Source organism: Lipophrys pholis, assembly GCF_963383615.2.
Source record: "Lipophrys pholis genome assembly, chromosome: 2".
NCBI classification, from domain to species: domain Eukaryota; kingdom Metazoa; phylum Chordata; class Actinopteri; order Blenniiformes; family Blenniidae; genus Lipophrys; species Lipophrys pholis.
The window spans coordinates 26,098,051-26,117,803 of record NC_137636.1 but is presented as its reverse complement, the minus strand read 5'-3'; positions in this window follow the sequence as shown (position 1 = coordinate 26,117,803).

The following is a 19,753-nucleotide window of genomic DNA, read 5'->3' as shown; positions in this document are numbered from 1 at the left end:
CTGGAAAAAGAAAACTGTAGAGAGAGAAAATGTAGTTTTCATATAAATTGTAATCATTTTGGAAGTACTCGGCACAAATAACTCCATTGTTTTCCATTTCTCTTTCATCCATATCTATGGCTGCTCCATAGCGACTCATTGCTATTCATGGCTGGTCCCATGGGTGGTGCAGCCCGTTCTACAGATAATAAGACATAACTAGACACCAGGACTGTTGTGACAAATAACAACACTTGTGATGCAAAATGAGCTTAAACATGCTTATAATATCTTATTGAGCGAGTAAGGAGTGTTCCATCATAAAAGACAAAAAGTCCCCCCTGGGCCGTCTGTGGTACAGCTCGTTATCCAGTCACTTCGTAATGTGATGTTGCCCTCTAGTGGTTGAACTGATTATGATGGAAGCAAAGAAGGAAAGGGGTATGTGTTGTGCATGAATATGTTAGTAAAAGAAGTGACTCAACTGATAGTCAGACATTGAGGTCATCTTTGTTTGGCATTTGCAGTGAGGTGACTGTTTTTTTTAAAATATATTTTTATTCGAATGTTGTACAATAAACAAACAGAAACGAAAGTAGAAAAAACTAAAAGAACATTACAAGAAAAACAAGCAAAAGAAAAAGCAGGGCACAAATCAAAATGAATAATTGTTGCACACCGCTGCATCACTGACACAAGAATCTTCGCAGAAGTATTAAACAGTGATGGTGAAGGTGGATGGCAGTTATGAGCTCCCTTGTTGGTGAAGTTTTGTGTACTCCCAAATATCAGGAAATTTACTAAGATTGTCCTTCATGGCATATCGGATGTTTTCCATGTGCAATATAGCAACGAGCTCACTCAACCAGTTCTTAAATTGAAGTTCAGCATCCGACTTCCAGAGTACCGTTGAGGCAACTTGAGAGTCGGATTGATCCAGGGAGGACAACTCATTAACAAGTCAGAGGTCAAATATCAAGTTTAAATGTTTCATTAGAAAGAATCAAGTTGAATTTAAGAAACAAATCAAGCCAATGATGGTGTACTAGCCATTATAGTGAGAGCGTCATCATTACTGTATGTTATGTGCTGTGTTGCATTTTCTGAAGATGAACTACTGCGCGGCCGTGTTTGAGCTATGGGACTTTGAGCTCAATTATCTGCATTGTTCACTGTCACATTGCATGCTTCAAATATCGCTAACCGGATAGTTCACTGGGTGACTCAGCCAGCTGAACCTCTGGTGACGTCATCCGTCCATCGTTCATGACGATTGAATCCACGCTTCCTGCGAATGAACCAAAGTGAACTGGATCGTCAGAGAGAGTATCCCTGGTTCAGGGTTGGCTCCAGCTGGACATCTTTAGCCATGTAGTCCACACAAACAGGCCTGTTACAAAGGGTATCATTTCTGTGTTTTATGTGTGGGCCCACATTATTATTTTTTTTGGGCCACGCGTGTCGCTCAGTGGTTAGCCCTCTCGCCTCATAGCAAGAATTTCATGGTGTCAGATAGTAGCCAGGTCTTTCTGTGTGGAGCGTCCATGTTCTCCCTGTGTGCCATGGGTTTTCTCCCCCATGTAGTCCAGTTCAGAAACGTGCATGTGAGGTTAATTTATGAACCTAAATTGCCCATAGATTTTCTTTCTGTGCCCTGTTACCCTGATCAGGATGGAGCGGTACACAGATAGATGAATGGCTTAAATAATTAATTTGTGTGTAGTGTACCCAGAGGGATTTAGCTTTTTAGCATTTTGCTTTCTCCTGTATAGGAGTTGGCCATTAAGTTTTATAGTGTACATTTTGAGTTCAGTGATTTTATTTTTTTTCACTCGAGCCTCTAAAGTAATTGAGGAACTATGGAAGAAACAGCCCTTGTCTTTATTTACAGTACTTTTATTGGATGTTTTGTTTGTGCTTAAGTACGTCTGAACAGGTGGTTTCACTCCAGGATAGTCTAAGAATTGGCTCGGTTCACTTTTATTCTCACAAACACAGGTCATGCTCTTTTGACAAACGCAGACTGGGAATTTAAAAAGCACAAGCAAGAAGAGAATCCGGTTCATTGATTGGTCAGGACATGGAAACAGAAATAGAAATTCATCCCACTCAGCTCATTTCTCACACCACGCAAAAACACACACAGTGGAGCAATTGGGTCATAACAAAATCCCACGATATAAAGGCTCGCCTTTTGCAATTTTTAATTGCACCCCTAGCTCTACGTCGGTAAACTGCATTTGACCGAGACCCACGTTTTCAAGCCAGAGTTCGCTTGTTTGGCCTGTACCGGGGTGCTGTGAGTTATCCCACCCACAATAAAGAGTCCTCCGATTGCATTGGTTTTTTGTCAGTGCAGAGAAACAAAGCGAGGATGCTGTTTATATTAAAGGGACTTGTGTAGTGCAATTTTGTGACATCTACCAAAGTCAAGCGCTTCAATCAATCACACCAATGTTAAGACATGTTGTCATGCAAGGCACTAGTACTCAGTTGGGAACAACTTTAGATTTCACTGTCGTTCCAAAGAACACAAAAATAAGATTTGAACTGGGAACACTTACGAAGGAAATGCAGGCCCATTTCACCACCTGAGGCGCAGTGGCTCCAGTCCATTGAAATCAATTTATTGAAGATTTGCTATTCGTCTTCATCCTCTTTTTTCATACAATAATTGTGTTTGAATATCCACTGTATCTGGCGTACATTATACTTATTGACATAAATGGCATTCAAACAAAGTATTTCGAAGTAAAGCTGTCTTAATGATGGAATTGATTTGTCTTTTTCAGATGTAACTGGGAGAGATGCAATCGTTTTATAGACACTTGTGTCTACAAAACTAATATTGTTGCAGCCATTATTGTAGTTGAAACTGCCGCATTTAAGGATGTCTTTTATCTCCTGCATGAAGGCTGAAGATTTATTCCCTTCTGGCTGGAATTATGGTGTTTACAGTATGACTTTAACACTGTGTTAACCATGAGCTGTGAATCTCAAATGGGGCCATTAAAGGGCAGCGAGCCATTTCAGAAGATTACTGTGGTGAAACCTCAAAATCATGCATCTCCCTTGTGAAATTGTACAGCTTTGTAGGAGCTATTGTACATAATAATCTTGCTACAGTTCCAGTAACTTTCATAAAAGTGGCTCTTTGAAGATCAGCCTTACGCTTTAGTGTTTTTTTTTTTTTGAGCTGTTACATATACATTCTGCAGCTGAACGGTGGTGGAATGCTTCACAATTAACATTGACACCAGCAGAAAATTAATCATAATATGCAAAGAAAGTCAAGATTTCATTGGCTGAAAATTATAGCACAATGCAGATGAACATTTTCCCCCCAAAAAATAAGCCTCTCTTTCCTGATCTCATCTTAAAAAGGTTTGTGATAGAACATGAATCTTTATATTTTGTTTGAACTGTCAGTGCCTTGGTTTAAATAGCCGCACACAATCAATAACTGTGGGACAGAGGCATAATGTCCTCAGGTTGTCCATCAATCTGTGGTGCTGTCATTAGTGTGATGTCTTTAAAAGGAATCTGAATTCAGCGCAAAGGTCCACTCTTCCTCTAACAGCGACTGACCTGAAGTAAAAGGTCAATTCCACCACAAACCTCAAAGTGCATTGGTGAGATTGTAATACATAAAATAGAAGTCCCGAGGGAACATCTTTAAATTAGAAAGGTTCGTTTGTCAAGAGATGGAGTTTAGATGGTCGAAGGTTAAGGTGACGGTGACCTCACTTCTGTTCCACCATTGTGGATTCAACACCCTGAGAAAGGCTTTGAAGGAGTCTGATCTAATTTGGCACAAATGCTCGTGTGTACAAAAGGATGAAGTGAGAGTAGAATGAGCTGCCCATCTGGAACAACTCATTGTGAAGAGATTATCCAGCAGAGTTTTTCTTATTGGTCTTCATTGCTCCATCAGCACGGAAACTTTTAATCTGTCAGAGTTCCCGCGAAGAAAAGTGAGAAGACTCTGGCCAGGATTAAATTAATTATAATCTGTGAATGTGGTCTTTTTCCACAGGAAATTGCCCACTGAAGAACTTCCTTCACCCCCTAACATAACCCAACACTATTTATTACAATCCCTAACCGTCTTCACTATATACATTATGCGAGTCTTGACAGGCATTAATGTAAGTTGTGGCTCTGCTGGTTTGCAGGAGGCGCACATCCGTGATGCAGTTATTCTAGTTTTTGTTTGTTTTTTACCCAAGGTGCCGCAAATGTGCCCATTCAATGAGACACAGAGGTGAAATTCAAGGTTTATCGCAAGTGTTTTTCAGTCTCAAAGTTACTCTGTATGAGTTGTTCTGTTATGAGGTGGAGATGGGAGCACGGAGACGAGTCAGCCTGCAGCATTACTCTGCTGCGCCGCGTACTATCAGCTGTTAGCTACAAAGAGCTGAGGCCCGGCCCTCCAGGGATTTAGATGGTATTTCAGCATAACTCCTATAGCCTTCTATAGCAGCGTATTCTTCTGCACTCATTAGTGGATATCATGAGTGAAGCTGAGTGGAACCATATTAACAGTCAGAGTAATTGTGTGCCATGTAATCAGTTAATCAGACCAGTAGAAACAAACATTCCTGCCATTTTTAGTCCATTTTATTAAAACGGTTCCCTATATTCCCTGATAGGAACTCGGTCATCTTCGTAGAGGCCACACCTCGGTTTCCTGGAAAAATTGTGGTGCTCCCTGAAGATTGTCTCGTCTCCTTCATCTCCATCTCCCCAGCACGGCTCCAGCAGATTTAACTAAGGTAAATCAATCAGGGATCAGAGCGTTCACCTGGATTCACCTGTTCAGGCTGATTGATGGAGACAGAAGCAACTCCTGATTTACTCATATCTCTGTCCACTCCGTATTCGCGCTGCTGGGCACCTGGTTGACGCTTTCTGTCGCTCAGTGTATTTGGGGCTGAGGGGGTGATGGATGTCAGAGGGTTCTAAATGGAAGAGGCAAGGTGGGAAGGAGGGAAGGGGGTACAGGGAAGGGAAGGAGAACAGGAGAATGCTGAAGCAGCAGTTTGCACACGTGTAGAAGTCGGTTGTGTGTGTGCGTGCATCTACTTTGGACAACATCCGTCCCTCCACATCCCAGCACCACCTCTCCCCACCCCCACCCCCAGCCCCCCCATCAGGCTGATTAATAGTGAGAAGAGCCAGCTGCATTCCTCTCCCCACAGAGAGGTCAGACATATGGCAGAGTGGAGAGCCGAGCCGCAGAATTATCATATCAAACCTGTTCCTCACGGATACTCCGGAGAGCTAACCCTCTTCGCCATTGATTCTAAACACACACGCACACGCACATGCGCACACACACACACACACACACACACACACACACACACACACACACACACACACACACACACACACACACACACACACACACACACACACACACACACACGCAGTATTGTGAAGATCAAGGTGCTCACATCATCTCTGACAACCAGTGTTCGCTTTCAGATTATGGATTTTTTTTTTTTTTCTTCTCGTGAGCCCGAGCGCTGTCGGACCTTTTCATCTCCCTCACTGTATCGGTCCTCGCACCAGTCCTGATGTAAATTATGCATGAAGCGGCGAGGCCAATTTCCCAAATGTTTAAGTCCGTACCCTCTGAGGCACAGTCCCGACCTCATCTGAACATGGAAAATCAGTGCTTGGCTTGGTGGCTGTAGAGCTGAAAAGGCTGAGAGGCTCGGGAAGGGAGCGATGACGGGGAGGTCCACCGATCACACACACCACGACAGGAACAGACTGTTTCATCCTACGTCTGCTTTTCCAAACAGCACTTGATGATGATAATAATGCTTGAAAAGCACGGTTATTATCATTGGCTTATTTCTAAAGCTGATGGCTCTATCATGAAAGTCCTTTTCGAAGATTTTTATCATTAGAATAATTTTCTATATTTTTCTTGTATCTGAATTATTTGGAATGAATTGAGCCGTTTGTTTGGGTTTTCACAAAGTTTTGAAAATACACAGCATGCCTACTTGTGTTGTGAACAATGAACTGTGAAGTAACTCTGCTACCTTTGGTATAAAAAGAACAACAGTTAATATTGATAAAGAAATAATGATATTCTCTGCAGGCCTGCATACAGTGTTCTAGTTTAGGACGCCTACCTATTAGAAAGATTAATTTTCAAAAGGAATCACACATGAAAAAATAAGTCATTTTAATGAAAAGTTAAAACTGTCATGCCAGGCCATGAGTTGGCACTCTAAACATTAAGAATGGCAAAAGTTTTGACTTCCCGAGTTTTCATCTGACGACAAAACAACATTTCTACATTTAAACTCTGCCATGTGTTTGGGTTCTCAGGCCTCGCTTCCCTCGACACTAACATCCATCTTATGCCAACTGTTAGTTGCAAAAATAGGATTAACAATTTCAAATGTTAAGCTTTGTGCAAGGAATCTGTGTTTACATGCACAACCTGTTACTTCTTTAAAAGGTGGTACTGCACTAGGTACTGTAAAAAGAGAATTTACTTGAAAAAGTAACTTTGACACTTTCTTGAATTACCCATTTAAAGAAAAAAAACAAGTGCAGTATTTTGTGTTGCTTCAGCTCAACAGCTCAGTCTAAAGACTGATTCACACTTAAGTCAGCTGAATACAAGAAACTGCTATTAGTAAAATCATGAAATAGTGGTATTTGTAACGCACCTCTTTTAATTTTTTACAGACAGTCCTCTCACGTTTTTACTCACATTTTGGATCATATTTGACTTTTTTAAGCTTATGAAAAGATGATTCGCTCTGTAACCGAAAACACTGCCACCACGGAGGATTTGAGTTTGGCGATGTGTTTTCCCCCGCCGGTGGCTGAGCACTTTGAGTGTGTTTACAGTGAGCGCTCCACAGTTAGTCAGCAGTAAATGTGTTAACCGAACGCAGCCGGCGGGACCTTTCTGGAAGCTCGTGTGTGTTCTGCTGCCACGGAGGAAATACAAATGACAACCGACAAGCTCACAAGTTCACGGCACCTCCAGACGTGTTTAGTGCGGAAATGAAGCGGGGAGAAAAATCTGTCAAACAGCCAAGAATTACTGCTGTCAAAGATTATGAGCTCAAAAAGCGTCTCAAAAATGCTAACTGTCAGAGGACATTATTCTGACCACTGCAGGAGCCCCACAGGAGGAAGGATGAGTCTGTGGCCGATAGACCAGATATACCAATGCTGGTTTTACTTATTGCTGGATTTCATGATTCACCTCAGATATGAGCGCTCTCAACAGATGGTCTGCCTGAACTACAGAGCTCTGCCAGAGTCACATGTTTTCTTAATATAAAAAAAAAAAAGCTGTTTGTCATTTTCTGTCAAGTGTTCCAAGTCGAACTTTTAATGCTCATGAAATGTATGAGGGAGTCTGCTGTGGATACTAGTGACCTTAAATCAACTGTTACGGGTTTTTAAAATCTGTAACACTTTTGGTTTGCCATCAACATTTAATGTTATTGAATAATAAAAATCAGTCAATCAATGAGTTACACAATGACCATTACACACACAATAAAATGCTTTACTTTGTAAACTTTCAAGAGTAAAATGGTACAAAATAATGTTTATTATACGCATCTTCTATCTTAAAATAATACAGAAGAAGAATAGGGCCATTTTACACTATTTATTGGGGTAGGGCCTCTTCCATGAAAAGAAAAAAAAACTAGAGCATCTTGCGTTCATTATCAAGATCTCATTTACACGGCTAAATCTCCAGTCAAAACGCCTAATTTTGGCCTTTTCATTCCAGAAAGATTTCGCGCTTTGCAAGTTTTGAAAACTATGTAGTTTTCATGTATGGCCACTAAGGTGTGCTGTTGCCTGTCAAGGTAATGAAACCACACATACACGCACACAGACAACAATACAATATAAATATTAACAATACACAGACGTTCGTGTGGAAAAAAAGACCAAGTTGGATTGCAATTCCACATGACTGTCAACTATCAAACCATCAAATCCCTGGAGTTTGTTAACTGGGACTCATGACAGTGTGGAGGAAAACACTGATGCTATTGTCCATCTACTGAACATGTGCAGAATAAGTATTTACTACAACCGTGATGCGCAGTAGCAGCGTTTCAAAAAGTAGCATTTTCAGTGGTTCCGAGCAACATTGTCACGTAAACGGACACTCAAAACTCAAAGAAAGTTTTCATTTTTCACTTGAAAACGCGGTCGTGTAAACAGGCCCTTATATTGGGTCAAGACCTCATACCCTGAGGTGAGCAGCGCAGAAGATGGATGGATAATGGATGTTACTCATGCAATGGGCAAAATAATCTATATTTGTTGTTTGAACAATTACGTCTCTGCAAGGTAAAAAAAATATATATATAATTATTAACTCTAATTTCACCAATTATCTCTCTCCTTTTGCCATATTTTCTTAACTATTTCAGGGAGATCAAGTATGACATGATCCTATATCATAACAATGTGTTCATTCTGTCTTTGAAGGTCCTTTCCGTTTCAGAGGCCCACCTCACTCTCGTCAGTACGACTCACTCAAATTGCACGTTGTCCAGGCTCTCTTGTGATTGAGCATGGCAAAGACATGCCAAGTTCCGCGTGAAATCTAACAAGTAACTTTTGGACATCATTAAATTTATTCATTACAAGTTTCCCCTTTAACATGGAAGCCACCCGGTTTTTTTTAAGGGGCAAAAAATTCATACATAATTAGAAACAGGATCCTATAATTTGGAGCTGCTAATTACACCTTTTTGCCGGAGTGGGGACGGTTAGATAGCAGAGCTGCACGTTCTCGCTGTGCAGGGCGGTGGCGAGGGAAGCTGGTATCAGCTACAGAGTGACAGACAGCTGATTGGAGAATCTGCTGCTGTTGTTGCCAGACCTCCGGAGCTGTGGGAACCGGCTGTGTTTGTGCCTGACAAGACAGCACTGTGTTTTAAGAAGAGAGCGAGACAGATAGAGAGAGAGAGTGAGGAAAAAAAAAAAAAAGAAAAAAAAAGAAGGAGAAGGAGCGGGTTACAGGGGGACAAAAAAAAAAAAAAATGTACCAAAAACATTTCCAGGACAAGATAAGAGAGCCGAGCTGGAGACGAGGTAGACCAATCGCAGCTGCACTTTAGGGCGAATCTTTCTCGTGTTCGCAGAAACGCACTTAATGTTGCAGTTTGTTTGGGCATTTTATTCCCTGGAGGTCTAATTTAGAACGAAGCGATCTGATTAGCCCAGCTCCCCCAGAGCCGCTCTCATGGGAGCCACCACCGAGGGCATCACTTGAATCGCAATCACAGGATGCAGAGACAAATTATGCTTCTTGAAATATAATAAAAAAAGAGAGAGCGAGAGAGAGACAGGGATATAAGATGTTTTTCTTATCTTCGCCTCCAAATCCAGATCAGTGGTTGATTCTCTCCTTTCTGCTCCATCTCTGCTCAGGAGGACATTCCCTCTCCACACGCCTCCTGCTAATTAATGGAGCCACTGTAAGAACCAACACAACGTCCACTTGTTGTACATTATTGATGGTGACAAGCAGATATACAATTTCCTGCTCTGTATTGCTTTAAAGTACAAATATTGCATCAAATGTAACTTTGAAGACCTGCCAGCTATCATGCTGGATGAATGTATTAGGCTATGTGTGTATGTTTATACATAATAATGCATTTAGCATGAGTGTTTAATTAGGTGTGCATATATTATAGAATGTTAAGTACATCTTACTCACAGCACACGCGTTATGTATGATGTGTGTACTGTGTGTGCTTGTGTGTGGGTACAGGTGTTTATGTCTGTCTGTAGAAATGTATGAATGGACGTGTATGTCTATAAATTCTATGTACTGCACAGGACATGTATGTGGCTGTATGTACGTGTGTGTGTGTGTGTGTGTGTGTGTGTGTGTGTGTGTGTGTGTGTAGAATAAGCCTGCAACTTGGTTCACCAGCTCCTCAGCATAAACTAACCTCGCCACCTCTCCTTCTCTCAGCGACCTTCAAAACTGAAGCAGCCGTTTCTTATTTCTACTTTTGTGTTTTATCATTTCGCTTGTGATCGATGAATTGGTGACAACTGAATTTGCTCTGAACCTTTTGTTTTTTAGTAACACTTTCTCACTTTTTTTTTTGGGAGAAAGTTTAGTCAAGGAAATTGTCTTTCTGTAAAATTCAGGGGGTGTCCAACTCAAAGGCGAACATACAATGCCAGCGTCTCAACATTTAACACGATTTTGACTGGACCACTTTGGTTTTAGATTTGTTTACTTAAGTGCAATAAGTACAGGAGATTCTGCCTCTCTTACCAAGATTCCTTCAACTATCAAAATGTGGCAGTTTTCAGTATTTTGTTTTTGACTGTGCATCGTAGAACTGTGTGACAGGCTGGTGAATCTTGTCTGTGAGTGATATGATAAGTACAAATGTGTATTTTTCTGGTACTTATGGGTTATGATTTTGAGTTCTGCATGTCATTGGTGATAGGGAAGGATGAAAAAGGTTAAATATCTCAAAATGTTTTCTTTTTTGTAGAAAGGAGTGCATTTCGCAAAAAATAGCATTTATTGAAAAATTTTTTCTTTTTACAAAACCTGGCTAACTTTAACAACCTGCAGATTCCTATTTTGCAAAATGCAGCAAAATGTCTAAAATATCAGGAATTTCATTGCGACTAAACATCCAACCAATAACAAAACTGAGGTGATAAATTTACAAATTATTTGAAGTATCTGCTCGTCTGCCTGCTGTCGCCTCTATGATCACATGATTACTGCAACATGTCTGCGGTACGCGTTTGGAAAATCTGCCTCTCCGTATGGCTTTGATACTGCAGCTACTTTGTTAGCTGGGAAGTGTATGTAGTTAGGTCTCCAGCTGTGTGGAGCACTGGTGACTGAAATGATCGTGCACTGCTGAGGATGAAACCAAGTCACCAAAACCTGAGAGCGGCGGCGGCGGGGGGGGGGTTGATGGGGATGGAAAAACGATGGACTTTTGGAGGATGGACAAGGAGCAAGATTACCTTGAATGTGAGAACCAGAATCTTGAAATCAATGCGTTGGTGAACTGGGAGCCAGTGGCGCTGCTGGAGCACTGGCGTGATGTGGTGGGTGGAGGGGGTTTGAGAATGGGACGGAGGGCAGAACCTTCTGGGACTACAGAGGAGAGAGGAGATGGCTGGAATGTAAAAGTTTTGAACTGAATGAACTGAGTGTGAACAGAGACGCAGAAATTAGACCAGTCCAGGGGGGTGTTCGGCGGTCTCACGGAGCTGTAGAGGAAGCTGAAGTGGGGGATGGTGTCAAACACAGATCGAACAGGAGGAGGAGGGTGGATGAAAGTCTGAATTCACCTGCAATCAGGTGGTTGTTGATGACTTTGACGAGGACTGTTTCTGTGCTGTGATGAGGACATAAACCAGACTGAAACTGTTTAGAGCGATGCTGATCACTTAACTTACTGTGGCAAAGCTTTCAAGAGAAATGTTGGTCCTTGGTGCCAATAACTTTTATACCAGTCTGCTGTCGCTCATCTCCAGGCTGCGTCTTTGTGTTGCTTCATCAGCCCAGAAGTCCACTGCTGCCCAACTTCCACTGACCATTTCTCAGGTGCCATTTCAACTATTTTAAGACCCTGCTCTTCAGACTCAAAACAGGAATTATTTTCCAACCACTGCAGTGAAATTGTTTTAAACCATAGCATGAACAAGGTCATTATCTCAAACCTACACTGCACGCTGCAGCCTCCCAGCAGGGCCGGAAGCTTTCAAAGGTATTACAGCAGGAGCAGTCGAGTCGATGCAAATGTGTTTTCGTGTTCTGCCTTGTGGGAGTATTTGTGTGTGTTGTTGTCAAGTGATCTTAATGTCACCATGCGTGGCTGAAGAGATTGTTTTCTACAGCGTGTACGTGGAGCCCACACAAGCGCCGGTGTCTATTTATGAGCAACAAGCTGACAAGGACATGACTGAACGCGCCGCGTGTGCCCCATATCCGCAATATTGTAAATAAAAGAGACTTTGCACATTCACGTAAAAGACAGACTAGGCGAGGAGCGGGGCGTGTGTGTGTGTGTGTGTGTGTGTGTGTGTGTGTGTGTGTGTGTGTGTGTGTGTGTGTGTGTGTGTGTGTGTGTGTGTGTGTGTGTGTGTGTGTGTGTTTGATGAAACATGCCTCTAAATGTCATGCATTCGGTGATGCATGATAGAGACGTCAACCAGCAGAGTGGCGATCAATCAATAGCCATGATTAATATGATCACGCCATTCTTTGGAGCTAAACAGGCTGTGGGACGGCGTTACTCTACCTGTCAGCTTCTGTCGGGTTCCCTCCACCCTCCCCCGCAGCCACACCGTCGACTGTCAGTTGGATATTTGTCTTGTTTTTTTGTTTATCCAGTTACTGCTGAATCATTTAACTGAGTAACAACTGTATCGCCACCGTGAATCGCTGTTCTTGGTCTCAGTGTGGTTAGTTATGCTCTTGTGTGTGCTCTCTGCCCTGCCCCTCTCTCTCTCTCTCTCTCACACACACACACACACACACACACACACACACACACACACACACACACACACACACACACACACACACACACACACACACACACACACACACACACACACACACACACACACACACACACACACACACACAAGCTCCGTCCACTTTCCCACCTGGTATGAGAATATAAATGATCAATTTCCCAAGCTGAAGTAGAAATGCTCATAGAGGAAAATTAAATCCCATGCCTGGGGCTGATGGGATATTTATCTCTCCCATTTTATCTACTGCTCTCTCTTCCTTTAGCAGTTGGCACATTTTCCATCAGTGGCACTCTCCTTCAATCAGTCGCACTGTGTGTGTGTGTGTGTGTGTGTGTGTGTGTGTGTGTGTGTGTGTGTGTGTGTGTGTGTTTGTGTGTGTGCATCTAGACACGGTGCTCCCTTCTCATTGCATGCTTTTATTTTTCTTCCTATGTTAATAGATGCACCTTGGAACACAAATGAATTTAAGGGAAGGAAGGAAGGATGACCATACACCACATCTCTTCCACACTGAAGCTGCATGTGAGGGAAATTTTCTTAAATTTTTCTAACAAAAGAGATGTGCTGATTGTTGGGAGAGGAACACGACTCTGTGCTAATTAGTGCAGACAGGTTCAGGCCCGTCAACAGTTGCTCATCTTGAGAGAGATACACTCCTCAGTTTTCGGGCTGCTGCACGATCGGTGTGAATCAATCGCTGATTTGATCACCTGTGAGTAATTACACCCTCGGATAAAGGTAAGCAGAGCCGCCTGTTGTCTTTCTGTTCTACTGTTTTCCAGTGCACTCTGTTGTTATTATTATTTGCACTTAAGATATCCCCCCCCTCCCCCCCCAAGGACGCCGACAGCTGTCGGTAGAAGCAGGTAGCTCAGGTGATGAGAACCCATTCCGCTCTCCTCGGTGTCCTATCGATGGGAAACGGTATCGACTGGCGCGCAGACGTGGAGGATGGTGGAGTCGGCGAATGTCCGCGGTCCTCTGGATTCATCAGCTCCGGCTGACTGTCAGAGGCCCTTAGTGATTCGGCTTGGAAATCAATGAGCTCTTTAAGTAATGCACGGTTCCACAGAGATGCTCGCCGATGACATGTTTAAGACGGGGTCACAACTGGGCATCTAATGAGAGCTGAGGATGGCTCCCATAAGCCCGAAAACCACTTACCCACACTTGGGAAATGGAGGATAAAAAAAGGTGATGTCTCACATAATGGAAGCATTTGTAAGACTTCACATATTTCATTAGTCTCCTGCAAGCGAGCGGGAAAAATCCATCACTGTTCTCATGTATCACATGGCTGAATGAGATGAGAGTTGATTTAATCTTGCATCTCTGAAAAATGTTATTGTTATTACGTTGGGAGTGAAATTTCTGACAGGACCACATTCATACACACAACTGCGGGCCGTCCTGTGAAACGGCCGCCACCCGTCAGATCTGTGCTTGTCTCAAGTGGTGGACATGCTGAGAAATTGTCTTGGTGGAACACTCAATGATGAGTGAAGGCAGCACTGACGTTCTAATGGCTTTCACTCCCGAAGGCATGCCCAGTTTTACAAATGTAGCTTGATATATGAGCGACATCATGTAACAATAGAACCTGCAAATGACTGTATTCTGCAGCACCATTCAGATTGTGAGTGAAAGATCCCATTAACCAGACAGTTATGATGCTTTTGTCCTTCATTGAGGCTTAACAAAAAAAAAAGGAGAAATAATCATTAATCACATACAAACAAGCAAGCAGGAAAAAATAAAGAATAAAAACATAACGCAACCGTTAAATAATGTGGACAATTCAAATGCATTTGTCCTGGTTTCCCAGGATTTAATTGAGTTACTATTCTGTTCTCCTGAATGGATTGGATTTTTTGAATTCTCCATTGTCCAATTAAATTATTCTTTGGCTTTTCCATTTACACAGCCTCTGCTGCAGCTCAGATGAAAATGTTAATGCCTGGCATTTCATATAGGAGTTGATATTTATCCTAGACTGAGATAACTGTATTTTCCTCATTATGCATCACCCCATTCCCTTTCTGTTTGCCTGTTATAGTCTATATTAGCTGTGATGTATGTTTCCTATGAAAAATGAATCTGTTGTGAAGGCATTGTGAAGTTTTCATCCTTTGAATTTTATAACCAAGACATTAAAGTGACAGTGTTATGTTATAGTGAATCCAGCCAATAAAACTCACAATCCTTAGTGGGAAGCACTAACTAATAGCAGATAGCCAGGAGTCAAGGTATAATTGAAAGAATGTACATAACGTTTTCATCATTTTGCCTTGAGCATGTCTAGACTAGATTAGTTTCATTTACTCATTGTTCTGGAAGTATGCATTGCATAAAAGACAAATCCGGAAACACTTCAGAAGAAAATGCAATGGAATTTCATTGACTCACAAATGCGAAGGAGGATAAAAGATGTTAACATGAACCAAACAAAGTATTTATAGTGATCTTTAGCACTTTCAACAGGTGGCTTCAGGAGTTGTTATTCATTCTCAATAATATTCTCATTTGCTAAAGGAGGGGTTGGGGATGAAATCTGGGGTCGTCTCAAAATCTTTTTTGAGAAACTTTTCTGTATTGGCTCCCTGAAGCTGTCAGAAAATGTAATATATAAGAAACCTGTTTATCTCACTTTATTTTAATTGCACATTGAACTATTTTTTGAAAAGGAGTCAACTCTAAAACTACCAGGGGAATATGGACTGGGAGTCATGACACTCTGGAGAAAACAATGATGTTAGTGCACATCTACTCATGCATATGCAACAGAACTATTTACTACAGTCATGGTGTGCATGTGCAGTAGCAGCATTTCAGAGAAGTTGAGTATTTTCAAAAATAATCATCTTAAGTGGCTCTGAGCACCATTGTTGTGCAAGTGGAAACCCAAAATGCAAAGAAAATGTTTTCTGTTTCCAGAGGAAAACATTGTTTTGTAAACGGGGCCTAAGATTTTAGGATTAAATGGAACCGAAACCAAAGCAAAACTCAAAATAAATTTGCCAGTGACGTTTGATGGTGTACATAAATAGCACATAGCAGATAAGCACTAGCTTTGCAGATATCAAGGGCAGCTTGTAAATTGGCATTGGTGACAGTGCTGAATGAGTTGACAGTTGGCTGGAAACGGATCCATTTTTATCACATTATAAACTTGTTGTCAAGCCGTTCCCATAGAAACAGGACACGTCTGTCATGTGCTTCTTTACCAATCAAGTGCTTCTACATCCCAGGCCTCCTCCAGCATGCTATTAGCAGTTCAGAAAGACACCCTCAGTCACATTCTGGTAAATTCGAGTTAGACTCAATGTACGTAGCTTACTGGCTCAGTTAGCTCGCCATCAAACAATCCAAGAAAATTAGCTATTTAAGATGCATCGACTCTGAAGAATTCAAACTGATTATTAGTGCATCAAAACACAAATCAAAAGCTGATATCTGGTTTTGATCAGACTGTTTTCTTGCTAATATGGTCTTCGCCTCTTGGTCTTACCTCTGGTCTTACCTCTGGTCTACAGTTTAAGCTCTTTCATGTAGTTTATCACAGGGAAGGCAGTTTGTTCATATTTGTGACATTGACAGGAACCAGACAGTCTGATGGCCTTCAACACTGCACCTAAAAATAAGTTCATTATGGTCCTAACTGAGACAAAGCATTCACACACAATCTCCATTCCACCTGTTGGATCTGCTTTTGGTCTCTTCATGAAAACGTTCGCCAAAGGACGGCTCCTCAGAATTCGGACAGCAAGTCTCTTGCTGAGAGCCGTTCTACACGCTATCTCAACTTAATCTGTAATACACTCTCTGCATCACTCTCAAGTCCAGTGAAATCCTTTCAGCACCTCTCCAGAATTCCTTCAGCAAAGGTTACCACCAAAGCTCTAGCTTTCACATATGCCATCTCATCCTGCAATCCAAACTCATCTGATAATCACAAGAGTGCAACTTTACAATTATTAGTTTAGGACAAAAGGCAAATGACTGAATGTCTCAGTCAGACATGATGCTGAAGCCTCTTATTCTCAGGTTAGGGGCTTTTTATGGGGTGTTTCCACATGTCAGTTTGATTGAAGCAAGCTCTCAATTGTTCATTCTGCCCGTGCAGTCCATTTGTGAAAAGGTGAACACAAACATTCGAAGCGAGCGAATGCACCACAGTCGAAAGACAGGATGTGACAGACATCACAATCACCATCTCGCTGTGGTGAAAGTTTGTTGGAGCTGGTCTAATAGACCCTGTCAGCGCTCCGTTCTGTGCAGCAGGTAGGTAGAAAGATCTCTCAGTTATTAGACAAGCACAATAATTGGCTTCCCACCCATCCATTCATACATACATACATGCTGATTGATCCAAGTCATAGTCACTGGGAATCGGAGCCTGTCTCAGGTGTTTTTAGACTGAGGAAACCGTAGCAACCAGAGAAAATCCACATAAGGAGAACATGCAAACTTCACACAGAAAAGCCTCCAAGACTGGCCTTGAACAGGGGGCATTATTATTGTGAGGTAAGAATTCTAACCGCTACATCACTGTAAGGTCATATAAAATAAAGCATTTACTCTAACTACTTGTTAACACTGATTGCCTATCAGCCAATCTAATGAAAGCAACTGAATATATTCAGACATGTTTGACCTGGGGCAGATTACCTGATTGAGGTCAAATCGAGAATAAAAATGGGGACAACCATCTCCACGGTTTACAAACAAGGATCTGAAAAAGATAAAATATAAAGTATGTCTATTGGTGAAAATGCCCCGATGATGCCAGAGGTCAGATTAGAATGACCACACTTGAGACGATAGAAAGACAACAGGAATTCAAGAACAAGTGAACCTTGAAGCTGAAGGTATCCAGCAGAAGACCACACAGAAGACTGCTTCCAGGTAAGAACAGAAAAATGATGCAACACTTCACACCGGATCACTAAACCTGGACAATAAAGAGATTGTAGAACTGTAGCCTGGTTTGACAACTCTTGATTTCTGCCCCCACATTCGGACAGTAGTGTCAGATTTTGGATTCAATAATGTAAAAGCATGGAGCCGTGTGTATCAAGAGTTCATGTTTTCATTGAAATAATAGATGTGCAGCAGGTAAACCTGCAGGAACTACATGATGCTCTCATGTGAACATGGACCAAATTCTCTAAGGAATGTTTCCAGCTCCTTGCTCAATTGATGCCACCAACAATTAAGACAACTCTAATGGCAAAAAGAGTAAAACGTAAAGTCCCCAATGACTGTTAAAAAGGAGCTTTTCCTTTCCACCATCGCTTATGCTTACTCATGTGGAATTGTTGATTTTCTCTGTTGAAATGCCTTGAAATGACTGTCTTGTGTTTGGCGCTTTACAAATATAATAACATTTAATTGAGTACAGTCATTTGTTTCCATTCATTTTTAGCAGTGTTAAAAAGTGTGATTGTAAAAACTGAAGAAAAAAAAGGGCAGTATTTTAAAGTAGTTGCAGACCACACGGTTACAAAAAGTGTGAAGCCATGATAAAAACACACGACACAGGAAACATTGGCTGTTCTGTTGACTGTCGATTTATTGCTTTCTTTGAAGAACACACTTCACATAATAGCATAATGGAAAGCATTTTTAAAAAAATGACACATAGGCGACTGCAACTGCACCTCGACTATCTGACCGTACAGAACAATCCAATAAAAGCAATAACAACATGGCCCAAAAGACCGAGAAAATTAAATTGCTCGAATGCAGATCTTGACTGCGCAATTTCTATGTGGACGTCAGATTGAGAGTAGATTCATTTTACATATGCTGACATGTCATCAACACGCCATTATTCCATACGCTCAGAGAGGTAACGTGTATATTTGAAAACAAACTGATACTAATTCCCAACCTCATTTAAATGCAAATTCTGTTGAGTCCCTCGTCTCGCTCACAGTCAGACGGGGGTGAGGATATGTTTTCTGACTGCAGTGTTTTCAGGATATGATGGGCCGGGGGATTCACCTGAGGGTGTGTGTTTGGTTTTATGTTCATGATGATTGATGCTGCAGATCACTCTCCTCGCCCAGTGTCGATGTAAGTCCAAGCAGGAGCTCATCGAGTTTACTTTATTTTTTTCCAAGAGTTGCCCGTGTTTGTTGTTATTGTGGGCGGTGGTTTTCAGCTTGTTTGTTTTTTTTCCCCTTTGTATTCCCAAATATATCATAGCACGCTGTAATCCTGCCTGTTGTGGATTTTTATCATCCTCCCTGAGCAAGGCCCACTTCCTTGGAGCTTTCGTAAACAAGAGGGACGAGAAGCAGGCCACTTTGCACATGGTTTCCTCAGTGTTGAAGATAATGACGGCTTCAGTTTCACCTCCTAACCTCTGCATTGTAAAAGGCTGCGCTGGAAGCTTAGTCTCCCCTCAGTCTGGTCACCTGGGGGAAGTTGTTCACACGATTCAGCATACCTCAGACTGCCACAACTTCCCCGACTTCAAAGTCGACGAGCGCAGGCAAGGTGAAGTGAAAGTGGCTGCTGCAGTAAAAAGCTGCTGTGCTGCGCCTGGTTTCTCTGCAGGCGGCGTGGGGATGAAACTTTCTCAGAGGAGAACGAGCTAACCAAGATGGGAAAAAAAGAAAAAAAAAGAAAAAAGGAGTGCGAGGCAATGCAACGACTCACAATAATTAAACCGATGTACCAACTGAACACTGATTGTATTAAATCTGCCAAAAAGAAAACACCTACAATTAAAGAGTGAAAGCAATTCGGCATGCCAAATTACTCACACACAATTAATAGAAACCTAAGCTGCCTAATTAAAAGTTCTGATATTTAAAAAAAAAAGAAAGAAGAAAAAAAAAAGCAGAGGATAAGAAATAATGGCAATCTGTTCACAAAGGGAGCAGCTAAAATAAAATTAGAAGCTTTTTCTGGACGCCAAACTCCATTGACATTTGTGTGAAAACCAAATTAAAAACACAGAAATGCAAAAATATGCTAATTATTTAAAGCGTCTATTTTATTGAGAATAGTTCACATCACATGTGAAAACTAAGAATTTCCCACATTCATTTTTGCTTGTAACAGCACTGATGAACAGGCCCGGACATGTGCACGATTAGGGATCATCTGTTAAGCACATACGGCAGCAGCAGAACGCAGATAATCATCCAGAGAACCGCAAAGTAGCAGTCAGCATTGGTTTAAATAAATAAACATTTAAATAAACGCCCCA